This window comes from Callospermophilus lateralis, chromosome 4 (assembly GCF_048772815.1).
Source record: "Callospermophilus lateralis isolate mCalLat2 chromosome 4, mCalLat2.hap1, whole genome shotgun sequence".
In the NCBI taxonomy this organism is placed as follows: domain Eukaryota; kingdom Metazoa; phylum Chordata; class Mammalia; order Rodentia; family Sciuridae; genus Callospermophilus; species Callospermophilus lateralis.
Window position 1 is genome coordinate 102,598,442 of NC_135308.1, and position 16,125 is coordinate 102,614,566.

At 38.3% G+C, this 16,125-nt stretch overlaps 1 pseudogene; it reads left to right on the plus strand.

The window, feature by feature from the left end:
• The first annotated feature begins 2,561 nt into the window (after nucleotides 1-2,561).
• Nucleotides 2,562-3,819, plus strand: LOC143398417 (tetratricopeptide repeat protein 5 pseudogene; annotated as a pseudogene).
• Nucleotides 3,820-16,125: the final 12,306 nt, after the last annotated feature.

A 16,125-nucleotide genomic window follows, 5' to 3' on the forward strand; every position in this document is an offset into this window, starting at 1 on the left:
TTCTACCCCAAGCCCTGGTTGACTTTAGGCTGCAGTGCTCTGTTAGCCTCCTGACTAGTATACCCTTACAATCCCTACAGAGATCAAGTCCTACAGAGAAGTTACTGTAATTTATATAAATACAAACTAGATCTCTCATGCCCTTTTTTGAAAGCCTTAGTTTCTCTTCAGTAAACCATAAAGCTCACAAGTTTATGTACAAAGCTACACACAACACATATCCCTGGATTATCAGTTCTTCTCAAAGATACGGCAGGGTAAATGTCATTTTCATATAAAATTCAGCACCATCGTATAAGAGAGTTCAATGCAAAATTGCATTCAGCTGAATTATAAAACTTGGAAACTACAGCTCGTTGTCTTACTAGCCCATATCTATGTAGTCGTAAACATAACTTCATTCCTTCTGCCTTCCATCTACTTTCTCCCACAAAGTTCCACTTTCTAGTTGTCTTTCTCAAGAAATATCTCCTATGTATTCAACAGCATCCAGGAGTTTTTATGTTTTATGCTCTTTCTGTAGTCCCAGAGTTTGGAATAAGATCTAGTGCATAGTAGGCACTCAAATAATTATTAAATAAATAAACAAATGAATCCAAAAACTAATCTTCCAATCAAAATCATCATCAGGCTAGATGGCCACCTGTTCTTTCTCTCTGGCTCTGGTTTCCACTTACCCACCTATGCAGTCTGCACAGCTGCTCAGGGAAATCCTCCTGGCTGTGGCTCACCAACAAGTTTGGTGACTGTAGGATTGTTGTCCATGCCAAAGAACTGAACCCAGAATAAAGCTGGATTTTATGCAGATGCAAGAAAATGGTTACCTAAGCTCTCAAACATTCCTGTCTGTGCCAGGAGTCCCAAATACCCTGGGGGAGGTTCCACCAGTTCCTGGCTATGATTCTCCATAGGGGACTCAAAATTAATCTACAGGACCCTATTGACTCCCCAAAAAAGTTCTTCTCTCTAAAACCAGTTATAAAATGAAGACAAATACTCCAAAGGAAGCAGTAAATCAAACGTGCCCTATTACAAAACTAAAAAGAAATTCCATGATATGGGCAAGTCCAACTTCAATTTGGAGAGTTTATCTGGAAAACTCCTATTCAATCTCTAGACCTCAGCTTAAATGTGCCCTCTTTGAAGAAGTATCTGATCACTGCCTTTTCTTTACTGCCACAATTCAGAACTGCAAAGTCTCCTTATCCAAATCCTCTACAACCACAGGGTGCAAATTCCAGGTTGTGGGTCCTGAAGCTAGCACAATTTTCACAACCCTATTTAAGCAATTACAAAATTAGAATGCAAAATAAATATTATTTATAATGAAAAAGCACTCAAGTTACAAATTTTGAAAGGCTAAAAATACATCATCTACCAGAAAACAGAAAAAGAACATTGTGTTTAGCTAATTAACTGCCTGACACTTCTAGAATAACTTTCCTACTTGTTTTTCCTCTTTCTGATTGCATGTTCTTTATTGCCTCTTAATATGACAATTATTTTACAATATCATTTTCCATAAAGGGAGAAGAAATGGAATTCAGTCTTAACTCAGCCACAGTTGATCAAAATTTATTTTTATTAATGAGACTTGGGTTTCATAAAATATTAAATTATTCACAAACTCTCTATATTACTACAAAGAATTTCTAAAAATTCCTATATCATGTGATCCACATCAAAAAAAAAGTTGTTTATAATTGTGAAAGATCTTTTGTTTAAACTAGACATCAAGAGGGTGACCCATATAACAGAAGAATAGGACCAGAGGGAGGGAGGAGAGAAAGGAAAGGAGAGGTACTGGGGAATGAAATTGACCAAATTATACCGTTATAATGTATGCATGTACAAATATGTAGAAAAAAATTCTACTACTATGTATATTTATAATGCACCAATAAAATTATTTAATTAAAAATAAAAATAAACTAGACATCAATGAGAAAAACAAAGTCTTGACTTATAATTTTACATAGTGCATTATCAGGGAAATTTCCACAGATTAGCTTCTGGTTCCACACATTTAGAATCTTGCTTTATCTCTACTAACATCCTTTTTATGTTAGGGCTGAGGAACATATTCATAACATCTCACAATTCTAGCCCTGAATCTTCATGTGACAAGGTCAAGTCAAGGGCAACACAAGCATTTCTAGAAGCCATTTCTACACCAAGATGATTAGAAGTCTTAAATATACATGAAAGTGACTTAAAAACATGGAACTATATCACACAAAGTGCAAACAAAACACATCATCAATTTGACTACCCCTTATCCAAATCCCAAAATGCCTGCTGCTACTCTTAAACTACTTAATTCAAGAGGACGTTGAGATGTATGGTCAGAGTAGAAAGAGTATGCTCTTACTTGGCTCAAATAGCTAACAGTTGCAAATTTTATAAAAACATGATCGTGTGAGCACTTTGCCTGGGCTTTGGAACAGGCCCAACAAATGAGAGTACTAAAGTTTAAGCTTCATTAACTTCACAGAAAATCTATTTCTAATCACTGCTCTTACCAGCCTTTATATTAATTAATTAATTATGGTGGCTTGGAAATGATGGCTGATGGAGAGGAAGAAATCAAGCAGATCTTGCAGAAAATTGCAGGAATTGGTGGATCAGCTCTACTCATTTCAAGGCTGCTATTTTCAGACACATAGTGTTAAGGAAGCTGGAGAAAGCAACAGGATGTGCAGAGGGGATGGAGAAGAGACTGCAGCAGATGAAGGAGACGACAGGTTCTGTTCAGGGCAAAGTATACATTCTGATGCTAACAGAGAAGATACTGACTGTGAGTCCTAATTATAGCTTAAAGTTGAGGAGCTTCTGTAAAAGACTGTGAAGGTGGAGTTTGAGCTGGTGGGAGGCTGGAACCAGTTCAGTGAGGTGCACTGTAAAAGAAGGGATGTTGCACCAGCCATACCTCTTCTTGGAAGCCCTCACCCATTGCACAGACAAAGTCTCCCTTTGAAAAACTTGTCAGTGATGCTTTACCATCTACAAACTGATGCTGAAGATGAACATTCTTGCCATGGCATGCACAGGGTCCAACAGGCTAAATTGGCTATAAAGATGTATGCTTGTGGTGATTGTTCCAAGTATATTCTGAGAAATGCATACTGACCAAAACCCTAAGATAGCCCAGCAAGCCCTCAGTGTCCAAGCAGACAAGGCTGACAGGACTTTTTCCAGTAAAACTGAATTCCATCTGAACAGAGAAGAACATTACAGAAGTATGAAGTGGGTTCTGGGGAGGCCCTGGAGGACCTCTCCTGTGCTCTGCCTGGCCAGAGCCTCAACAAATTGAGCAACAACACCTGGGATTCCTGAATAGATTACGCAACCCCCTTGAAAACAGGGGAAAGGTGAAGACTAAAAAGAGGCACAGCATACTGAGAAGTACGTGGCCAGCCCTTTCTGTGATGGATGCTGTCCAGTCAAGGGCAGAAGGCCACCCTGGAGCTCATGCTACTGAATGGGCAGCAGCATGGTGTGTGAAGAGTGTGCTGTAGTCCTGAAAAAAAAAAAATAAGTGGTGGTTAGCCTTACCACCAGAGAAAAGCTTCTCTCTACATTGGGCATAGTAGACTCAGGTGGATCCTATAATTTAGCACCAGTATTTAATGTGCTTCAGAGCTGGGGAGAGCTCATGGGCCCAACTTTCAGCTTCACCAAATTCAACACAAGGGCAAGGACTACTCCTTTTGCAGTATTTATGTGAAGTTGCCCCTCCTGCTAGTGGCGAATGGGATGCTTCTAGGCTCTAACCACCTCACTACTCCCATAGTGGCATCACAGCAATATTGTAAATGACCTTCCCTGAGTTGTATGCCAAAGAAAGAGTGAAGATGCAGAGAGAGCTCAGCACACTCGACAGCTGAACCAGCCATAACCAGTAACCCAACCCAGATGAGGAAGGGGTGTTAAATGAAGACTTTCCCTTCCTCTGCCCTGTAAGATACTTTATGTCTGTTATCAGCCTGTTCTAGCTTTCTCCAGGGCCACACACTCCCCTGGTATACCAATTCTTCCTCTCCCACTGCTCTGTATTTTAAACAAAGAGCATGAATTGGCAGACTTGTTGGGTTCTTGCCATAGAACAGAGTCCCAAGGGTTCCTGTTCTTGTCTCTTTCCTGAGTCTCATCTAGCTTTATCAGTTCTGTATGTATGGCTAAGGCAGAGGACTTAATTATCAATGCCTTAATTTTTTAGCAACATTTATTTTTATGTTTAAAATATAGGTCCTTCTCCTTCTCTGAGGAATTAAACAGAATTAAATTTGGGGGGAAAAAATGTGTCTACTCCAAAGTCAAAACTTCTTAAAAGTAGGTTTCTGTCCTATTCATCTTCACATTTCCAAACCTGAACACTGTGTTGCATACAGCAGACACTTGATAAATATGTGTTAACTGAGCTGAACTGAGATGGCAAAGAAGCCAGAACACTTGACAGTGCCCATGTATGTCAATTTTAGGGCATTTATTCCTTTCTTGCTTTAGAAAGAGAAGCATGCTGGTGTCAATCAGACATTTTACATTCAGCTAAAGATGACTGACCAATCTCAAGTTTAACAAGGCAAAAAAAAAAAAAAACACTGAGGAAACGTTATTAGAGACTCATGAGTTTCAACAGGCAGTGTTATGCACACCAGACCAAAGTAGAGTAGAATCTGTCCACCTAGCAAAACAACAAAGACCAAAACAAATAATATAATAGAAACAAAGTCCAAAGGTAGTAGAATAATGAAAAGATCCATAGCACATTCATAAATGAAATTTGGCAATATCTTAATGTTCTTTTATTACACCATCTTAGTCTGTTCATATTTCTCTAACAAGTGACCCTTAGACTAGGTGGTTAATAAACAACAGATACTTCTCACAATTCTGGAAGCTGAGAAATCCAAGATAAAGGCACCATCAGATTTGGTGACTAGGATCTGTTTCTAATCGGTCTTCACACCTTCACTTGGTGGAAGGAGCAAACTCTTTTTGGCTTTTTTTTTTTTAATGGGGTCTGCTATTTTGCACAAGCAGGTCCCAAATTCATAGGCTCAAGTGACCCTCCCACCTCAGCTTCTGGAGTAACTGGGACTTCAGATGTGCACCATCATGCCCCAGTTCTAGGCGCCCCCCCCTTTTTTTAATTTATTTCACATTTGTAGAACAATGTTTTTCATAACTTTATTTTTATAAAGGATCAAACCCAGTGCCTCATGCATGCCAGGATAGCGTGCTACCACTTGAGCCACATCCCCAGCCCTCTAGGCCTCTTTTATAAAAAAATAGTAATCCCGTTCATGCAGACTTCATCCTCATCTCCTCTCCTCCTCAAAATCCCTACTTCTTTTTTTTTAAAGAGAGAGAGAAAGTTTTTTTAATATTTATTTTTTAGTTTTCAGTGGACACACATCTTTATTTTATTTTTATGCAGTGCTGAGGATCGAACCCAGTGCCCCGCGCATGCCAGGAGAGTGTACTACCGCTTGAGCCACATCCCCAGCCCTCTTTACTTAATATTAGCATTTAGGAGTTAGGATTTCAACATGAATTCAGGAGAAGGGAACACAAATATTAAAGCCATAATATTTTAGTCTGCTTATTCAGCAGAAATTTAGTGAACTAAGCATTGTGTACTAAAACCTAGGGATTCCACTATGAGTTAACACAGACATAGTCCCCAGACAAGAGAATTATAGAACATCATGGAGGATACACACATTGACTAAATTATCACACTAATAGAAGGATAATTGCAAACTGAGATAAGTGGTGAGAAGGAAAGAACCTAACTCCATGATGAAGGGTCTTAACTTATTATTTGGTGAACGATATTTTCCCTAAGAAATAAGACACATGAGCTGAGGTTTGAAGAATGAAAAGGAAATGAAATGAATAAAGAATGAAAAAGAGGATCAGCATCCAACAAGGGCAACCAGACAGAGGAGCAACATACGTAAAACTGCCATGGTGAGAAAGAGCTAGAAATTATCCACTGCCCTTCCTGGTTCACTCACTACCCTTCTCTCCCTTGCCTTGTACCCACAAAAGCTAACCTCTCTATAGCCTTTGCCTGCTTACATTTATCCCATTGTTTAGGGTATATAATCTCCTCACTTTCCTCCTGATGGGTCTTGGGTTGACAATGGATGTGATCTTTTTTCCTATAAGGCTCACTTCCAGTTGGGTAGCCTGATCCTATAGCTACAGGTCAGGATAGCTCAGGAACCTGTAATTAATTATTCCTTCTATTATACCTATAGAGACTAGATTCTTGGTAATAGCTTTAAGATATTTAATCTCTCTGTTACTCAGCTTTACATCACTCTGACCAAAACAAGAACAACTAGAAAAGGAAGTTTTTGTTTTGGCTCACAGTTCTAAGGGTTTAGTCCATGGCTGGGTGAGTCCAATGCTCATGAGATGGCACATGATGACTGCATGGTACAGGGGAGGGAAGTTGCTTGCCTCATGTCATCCGGGAAGCAGAGAGAAGGAAGGAGGAAGAGGCCATGGGGAAGATGAACCCTTCCAGGGAATGACTCCAGTGAGCTACCTCCTCCAGCCATGCCCCATCTGCCTACAGTTACCACTCATTCAGTCCATTCAAACTAGGATGGACTGATTAGGCCACAGCTCTCACATTCTAATCATTTAACACAGGAGTTTTTTGGGGGGTACACCTTCTATCCAAACCATAACAATCTCTGTTGTTGGCTTCCCTTAGTTGTGCCCACATCATTGTGAATAGTTCCTATCACTCTCTTCTCAGTCACACAGCTTGTTCCTGCTGAGAATATGAGGTAGTGTATATGAGAAACTAAGAGGAGATGATCGTAGTGTGAAATGAGGAGAGTGACAAAAGATGTGGCTGGAGATTTCCATAGGAACCAGACCATTCAAGGCCTTCTAAACCAACTGGGGAATTTTTATTTTTATCCTGAAATCAATGGACAGACAGTGAAGAGCTTTTAGCAGAAGGGATGTAAAAAGGTTTGCTATTTTGGTCAAAGCTAGACTAGAGTGGGTTGAGAAACAAGTGGTAAGTGAGAAAATGGAGATAACAAGGATTATCATCACTTACAAGTTTGATTTTGCATGAAAAAAAAAATATTTTAGGCAGTAGCTAGAGAAGAGATATAGCAATAGTGAAGAGTTTTCTTAAAAAGTAAAAAGGATTGTGAATAGGAATATTCCAGGTAGGAACATACAGTAGAATGTACACAGAAAAAATCAGGTGATGATTTTTACATGGGTTTTAGAAGCAGGAAAAAGTGCAGATGATGGTACTGGCCATAAATAGAAAGAGAAGCCCCTGTTCCAATGTAACAGAAGGGAAGAGGATACATGCTAAAGTAAGCCTTTATATTTGCATAATTGTTAGGTAGGAAGAAATTGATGGTGGGGCTTTCCATCTGTTGGCTTCAAGTTTCTTTGTAAAGTAGAAAGAAAGGTCACTCATCTCTTAGAATCGGAGAAAAAGTTGGGGTGATGTGGGAAGAGATATGGAGTTTGATAGAAGTGGAGATGGCTTAAAATATTTGTCCTTAGGAATAAAAGTGCAGCTTAGACCAAAAGGTTATGACAGGAGCATCAAGAAATTTTGAGAACCCTTTTGAGTTTCAATTTTGACAAGCATGTTGCCCTCCACTACTCTACTTTATGCTGCTTGTCCCAAGAGATTTAAGCAGATCCAGCCTGGACCATGATCCTACACCTAGACATAAGACTACCTTGTACTATTGGTCCAAGAGTGAACCTGACCCAAGCCAGGCCAGTCAGTGTCAGCCTGAAAATTTCACCGCCATCATCACAAAGACTGTCTTTTCCCTCTCACTGCTATCAAAAGCATTAAGATAATGTCAGTCTAATTAAGGCTTCCAGATGCCATCTTGTCACCGAGCTGCAAAGAAAAGCAGAACCCTAATGATAGCATTTGAATGCCTAAATCCAGCCATGGCTTCACCAATCCTTTAGTTTTCCACTTACATAAGCCAATAAATTTCCATTATTGCTTAAACTCACTTGTCAGATTTATAACTTATTCACTAAAAATTACATAGTAATCATAAATTTATAGTCCTATCAGTATTTCATCTTGCTTTCTCCAGAAATGCTGCACTGATTGAATACAGGCATGGAATGATGTAGGTGATTCTACAGCTTTTCTAGAGGAAGGATTTTGCCAGGAAGGTGAATAATCAGGAAAAAGGTACCAGAGATTGAGCATAAACCTCATAGCCAACTCTCTTCCCTTTAACTACATTCCAGACCTCACGTGTCTAGGTTAGGATTTCAGTTACATGAAACATAATTCAAGAATAGGTTCCCATCAAAAACAGTCTAATCTAGTCAACTGTCCCATCCCTACCATCCCTACTCCCCTATCACTGGCCAAGCAAGGAGATTCCTGGCAACACTATACCCACTGCAGACAAGACTGCCATGACATACTATGATATTAAAGAACAGGGAACCAAAAGAGGTTGAGATGATGAAAAAAAATGCAAAATAGGCCTGAAATTTTCAAAAGAACTCAGCCTGTGTGTTTCCAGACACAGCAGAAGTAAGAATCAGCAATTATTGAAACCAAGAAAAAGTGTGAAGTCTTTCCAACTGCACTTCCTTATCAGGAACACAGCACAGGCAAATGTCATAGGTCCATGAATCATCTACACTTGTGTCTGGTAGGAAACTTCTAATAATTTATACATTCCATCTGGATGCAACTTAAAAGACTAATTACCAGTGATACCAACTAATAGCAGTGATTAATGGATGAGGGTCTTAAGAATGAGTCCAATAGGAATCCTGAACTCAGCGTGACTACAAACAGACAAAAAGTTTTCCTTGATCATAAGCAGATGGTATTTAGAGCCTCCAATGTGATACAAATGAAAGGCAGTCCCCTTGTTGAGTAAATTATTTAAACTCCACTCCAAGATCAATAATTCAATTTAAAATGTCACTTGTGTCTTTGCATTATCACCTCTACTTTTTCTATAACTAAGAACATAAAGAAGTTTTTGAAAGAAGGAAAGGCCATCTGGCCCATCCTAGTTACCATTTATGGTTAATTATTATTAATATTAATAATTTTACATAAAAGCACACAAACCTTGAGGCTTCTGAGTCCTTCAGTAGACATTATAGATCAGGTAAGTCTTGCCAAGCCACAAAGCTAAGGAAGTAATTAGCTAGTAAATCCCACTGAAAAAAGTATTTAATCAAAATAAAAGTTGAGCTCCTGTACTGTATATAATGACCTTTTCCTGAAAGACCATATATTTCCTAGTCCCATTTTCATACCAGATCCAATTCTCATTGCCCTTTGAAGTCAAAGTCACCTTTGCACATAGGAGATACAGATGGAAACTTGGAAGCAAGTGAAGAATAGAGTTCCTGTTTTATCCTAGCTGCTTTATGAAGCATCACTCATCCTTGAAAAACACACAGGGTCACTATAAAATCATACCCTGCTTTTGCAAAGGACTTTATTCCCAATGAAGCTTTGCCTTATAGTTATCTGCTTTTATTTAATTCCAAATTATTTTTTTGTACAGTGGATAGCAGATACTTTATTCCCTGTTACACTGAAGATGAGAGAATTTTTATGGATTGATACTATTAGCAATCAGAGTATATATTGTCTTACATCTTTATTCAAACCACTGTCAACTGTTCTCAGACTTTTTGGTTCCATATGTTTTCTTTCTCTTTTTAGTCCACAGTATCCATGCTTTTATAGCTTGCATTTCATTAATAGTAAATATACAAGAATTCCAAAATTTATCACACCTACTATGTTTTTGTAAGACAATTTAGAGCATAGACAGGGGATCAAGTGATTTCTTCGTGCCTAACATGGAAATAATATCTTAAGAGTTAACACATGGAAAGTACATAGAACAGCAAAGACAAAGAGTGCTTTATAAATAGTAATTATCCACAAACACAAATTTGTCTTTTTCCCCCTTTCTTTGGCTTTTTCCCTATGTCCTCTCTACAACATGGGCCATTTTTAACTCTCACTGATTGTAAAAGTACTGGAATTCCAGGGGAATTACCCCATCATAATTATTACCGACTTTCCTCTATTAAGTTCCCAAATAGTCTTTCTCTAGACTATAATCTTCGTCATTGTTGTCAAGATCCGTCCGTATACAAATAATCTACAAAACCTTTTGCTATTCTATTCTCAAAGAACATTGCTGTGCCACTTCTGCCACACACCTGTTTTTCTGCTGAACCCTACGTGGAGCTTGGTGGCTTCTCCCCACCTAATTTACAATACTTCCTGCCCTCTCAACTTGCTCTTCTCTTAACTCAATAATCCACACACTGGCAGTCTCGGGGAAATTCATCTCACCTAAGTAGATTTTACATCCTTCCGACAGTAGTGCTTCCCCAGCCCAGGCCCTTCTGGCCTCGCCTACTTTCATGCTGTTTAAAATGGAAAAGGAAGAGGGGGGTAGTATGGCTGACTCGAAAGGAGGCAGCATCTAAGCCCAGTTCTGATTACAAGTGTCAAGTTCTTTCTGAAATATTTCTGAGGAGTGAGAGAACAAGCAGATTTATAGGGTACATACTTCACTGGTTTTTATTTTGGTGGTGCGTGTAGATGAGAAAAGATTAAAAGCCCAAACAAATGTCTAAATCATTGTGCACCCTCCTGCAGTACATTTCCCGGCCATTGGCACCATGGACAGCGCTTTACAAGGGAACACAGTCCCCTGGCTTGTTCCTTTCAGGAAATGTGAGGAGGGAAAAAAAATCCCCAAGAATCAGGAGGGAAGTTCTAAATTGTCAAAATACCATCATTCTTGAGAAATATATCATGAGAAAAAGTGATTCAATTTTTAATACGAGTTTTCTTTGAAGTTTTAAGTACCAAAAACTAATTCAAGGGTTTGGGTATGGTGTAATTCAAGGTGTGATTTATATTTAACATTTAAGGGCCTACGGTCTTATTTCTTCCAGAAATACAAGTCTGAGGCAAGAGTAATATCCACTGATTAGAAAACAGAGTTTCGTATCTCATGGTTCTGAATTCAGATCCCAGCTAACTTTCTAACCAAGTGCAATCAGACAAGTTATTTAACCTCTCAAGCATCTAAGCAATATGTATGATACTTAACTTCTCTAAGCATTTTCTGTGAAAGCAAAGCTCTTAGATTTGAGGAAGGCAACATACGTGTAGGATTCTTTGCAACCATTAAATTAGAAGAGGGCAATTGTTTTATCAAATTTACTTTTTAAAGGAAGATTGGGTCATAAAGGAAAAAATGCCTACAATTCAAGTTTATATTTTACCAAGAGTAAAACCTGGGACAGAGGAGCCTTTCCAAGCCTTTCAAATGACACCAAACAAGAAGTCACTGGTTTCCATCCCAAACCAAGTCTCCTTTCCATATCCATATTTCAGTCTCACTCACCTCTAGCATCTAACTCATAACCACTTTCTCTCCCAGTTGGAAAACTGGGAATGCCCCTGCCTTTGATACTGATATTTTAATGCTTAAATACTGAGTCCACTGCTTATGCAATCAACTTTCACATACAAAAGAATACAACACTCACATGTTTATTTTCAGGGGCTTTGGGGTGGTTAATAATAAGGGTCAGATTACATATGTGATCAATTTTGGCCTTTTGCATGTCAATTAACATATCGCACTTGGATATTTTATTGATAGCAAATCCTATACAGAGATGTTATTATGCTCATATTTTAATGTCATAGGGGTCAGCATTGCCAGCACAGATATCTGCTGGCATATATTCAAATGCAGAATTGCTAGCTTTATCATTTAAAATGATTTAAGCCAATGAAAGGACACTCCATTTGTTTGCTCAATAGTCAATTGAAATGGAAACGGTTAGCTGAGTGCATCTCCCTTGAAAGTCTCTTCCCCTCTAGTGCCAATTACAGAATATGAAAGGCATACTCCGCACAGCTTGCTCAGGATAATAAATCACTAAATTGGAAGCTTTGGTTACCTTGCTGATTTTGATAAGAAAATTAATAGAATTAGCAGCTTATCTGCCCGTCCAGGAGATTCACATTATGAAAGAAAAAAGAAAAAAAAAGAAGGGGAGGAAAAAAGAAAAAAAGAATGAAAAAGAAAAGGAAAGAAATCTGTTTCTATAGCTAGGGCAGCCTGTATTTCTCCCTGGTGACAGGGAGACAGTTTGGACGGTTTCTTTTGGTCCCCTTATGGAGATAAAGCTCTGTCGAAAACAATGCAAGAAGCACTATCAATTATTGTCTACTTGTTCTGTTTTCATGCATAATTAAAGCTGGACAAAGCCAACATCGGATCAGACATTAAATAAGGTTGCATCAGGCCAAGTCCAGCAGCAGCCCAATTACTGATAAACAAAAATTCTGAACAGATCGAAATTGAAAAGTGGTGAGATTATTTTCCAAAAGAGGATTTACTATCTTGCATTTACTTGGAGAAGGGGATGGCACAGTGCTTTCTTCTTTTTTGTCCAGGGGGAAGATAATTGTTTGTAATAAAGCTGCTGCTCTCAAAACAAAATGGAAAGACAAGAGTCATTTGTTCAAGAAGACCCTTAGTACCCTTCCTCCAGCTCCTTTTTCTTTAAATATATATGAAGATCTGTAATTATTTCTTTGAAGAACATTTTCAACAGCTGTAAATGATAATGAGCCAATCACTGTGTGCTTTTTTTTTTCTCCCAGCAGCTGCAGAGCTCCCCATTCAAAGCAATTAATTGATATTTGTAAAGTGCTTTGAAACGGAGAAGAGGAGCCTCATAAGTGCCAAATATTGTTCTTACTGCTGCTGCATTAGGAATTAGGAAAGCCAGCCCCTCTTCAGACAAGTCTCAGAAGAACAGCAGCAATTCTATGTATCTAAAACAATAACCTAAAACTCCATGGCACCCCAGAAAAGATCCAGATTAGTGAACTTTGCTTAGAAATATCAGAGGTTAATTCTAAAGATAACCTCACTGAAAATTATATATGAAGCATTAAGTAGGGTAAAGCTTAGTTCTCTAAACATTTGTCATGTTTACATTTACACCAATGCATTAGTTTGCACCACACTTTTTTTTAATGTACTTTTTAAGCAATATGGGTTGAAGACAGTGCTTGTTGGTACGACACGACTGAGTTGAGACTTTCATGGAATGTCAGACCACCAACTTAGAGAATGTTTGTCCTTACATTATTGAATGAAAATTCTTCTACCAAGACTCTTCAGATTATTTCAAATATTTCTTATTTCCAGGCAATATACAAACATGGAGAAATGCTTGAACATTGGCTATTAGTAAGGTTTCCAGTAGACTTCACCGTTTTCATTCAGTATTTCAAATTTTAAAAAACTCTTACACTACACTTCTGCTGTCCACGTTCCTGACAAGATTGGATGTAAGGACAGTTAGTACATTGATGTTATATGTTTCAAAGCACAAAGGAAAAGAAAGTCTTTCTAGAGATATTTCACAGAGATAGGTACAATTGAAATATTATTTCTCAGGGCAATAACTCCACAGATGGAGTCATAATCTGCTGGCATCTATTGCTGTTAAGAAGAGCTATGGTGGTAAAATTCTGCTCCAGTCATGACCAAGTACATGGATGAGTTTCCTTTTCCCTGATCCTAAAAAAACAGAAGCTTGCTTGAAAATCCTTTGTTGCTAGGCAATTAATTGTTGACCATTCTATGCCATTTCTTCATTAGGAAAGTAAGAAAATTATAAATGGTTAGCATCGCCCAACAATGCTTACACATACAGTTTGAAACCAAAGACAGATATTTGTGAGTCAAACAATGGAACTAGTGAGCATGCATATATAACAAGTCAACAGGAAAACAATCACAGAATGTTAGAAGCCATGTATATAAGACAATTCACTAATTTTGCTGCCATTAAAGCAAAAATTACAAAGTTTGTTTTTAAAGGCTATGCCTAAGCTTGGTACTCTTAATTTTAAGAAGTTATCTTTTTCCAAAAATAGATGGCCTCAATAAAGACACTGAACACTAGAAAATCTAAAACTATTTTTAAAACTTCTGTCAGCTCTCTAAGCAGAAATGCAATGTTTTGTAAAATTAAAGCAAGGAACTATGGACTCCTTTCTCCTGTCATCCTGGTTGCCCTGAGGTTGGCAAATAGAATCAAACTTAATCTCTTTGTACAGTGTAGGAATGGCAAAAAAAGGTCAATGAATGATTCTGCTGAAATTCACAGATTAAGGTTGGAAAAAGAGAGAGAAGGAAATAATATTAGTACTCCCCTCATTGCAAATTACATAGCAAACCTAATGTAGCTCTCCAGAACAAGGCCTCCATGGCTGAATATCTGCTTTTAGAATATTTATGTCCTTACTTTTAATGTACGTTGCACTAAGGTCTCTTGTACAAAGAGGTGGTTTACTTACAAAGCTAAACCTAAAAATTTTTGACAGTTCCATCTTCTACAGAGTAATGGAACAGAAAAGAGAATTACCTTACCAACTTTTCTTTCATCTGAGCCAGGTTTAGGTTTAAGAGATGGAAATCAAATCACTTGATCATGCAACCCAAAAAGAGAATTTGAGAGAAATAAAACCAGTTTTATTGCAAATGTTTCTTTTTTTTTTTTTCATTTTTCAATTATGATGCAATGTAGTCCTCACAGTACCACATATGATGTATTATTACCCTTCCTTTAAAGTAAGAAATCTGGGTTTCAGCTAGATTAAAGATCTTTTTTTGGGGGGGGGTGTTAATGGGAAATTGAACTCAGAGGCACTGAACCACTGAGCCACATCCCCAGCCCTATTTTGTATTTTATTTAGAGACAGGGTCTCACTGAGTTGCCTAGCACCTTGCATTTGCTGAGGTTGGTTTTGAACTCATAATCCTCTTGTCTCAGCCTCCAAAGCCACTGGAATTATAGGTGTGCACCACCATGCTCACCATAGATTAAGGATCTTGCTCAAGAGAACACAAAAGTGAGTTTAAATTTGGACATAGGCTTGAATAATTCCAAAGTGCACATAAACCTGCTATGTAATATAGTCTCCCTGTCGGCTAAAAACTAAATAATTTTTTAAGTTAATTGTCAAGCCACCAGAACAATAAGAGACATCAATGCACCATTGTAGTTAAAGGGCTGCACCATGAGTCCACAACTTACCAACTGTGACTATGGTAAAATTTCTTATTTTCTCTGCAATTGACTATTGGAATAATAGTAAAACAATATCCATATAAATTTTGCCAATTTGGGGGATTAAATAAAATAATTCATGTGTTATAATTTGGATATAAGGTGTCCTCCAAAGCTCCTGTGCTAATGCAGGAATATTCAGAGGTGAAATGATTCAGTTTCGAGAGCTGTAACCTGATTGGTCCATCCTCATTTAAATGGACTAACTGGGTAGTAACAATAGGCAGGTGGGGCATGGCTGGAGGAAGTGGGTCACTGGGCACATGCCCTGGAAGGCTGCATCTTCCTTGTGGCACCTTCCTGTTTCCCTCTTTCTGTTTTCTGGCCACTATGAGGTGAGCTGCTTTCCTCCACCCTGCCTTTCCCCCATAATGTTCTGTCTCACTTTGGGTTCACAGCAGTGAACTTGATCATCTGTGTACTGAAACTGCTGTAACTGTGAGCCCAAAATAAACTGTCCCTCCTCTAAGGTGTTCTTGTCAGGTATGCTGGTCACAGCAATGAAAAGCTTACTAACCCATCATGTAAACTCCTTGACAAAGTAACTGGCATCTACTGGGAACTCAAGGAGAGTGTTCCATTACTATCATTTATATCTCTGTTAGCACAGCTAGTGCAGGGCAGCCCTTCTGTCATGATTTTCTTAATAAAGAATCAATATTGAACTTATTTTAACTACTAAAGAAACAGCAAGGGCTTGGGCGTGGCTCCGTGGTAGTGCACTTGCCTATTGTGTGTGAGATCCTGGGTTCCATGCCCAGCACAGAAAGGAAGGGGCAGAGGGAAGGGAGAACACCAGGTTTCCAATTAATCACCTGAAACATTTTTCCAAATAGCATCAAATGAATTCAACCTCAAGAATAGATTTTATCTATTCCTGGGTGAGCACACCTTTCAAGACTTAGCACATTTGTTCTGCACTAATAA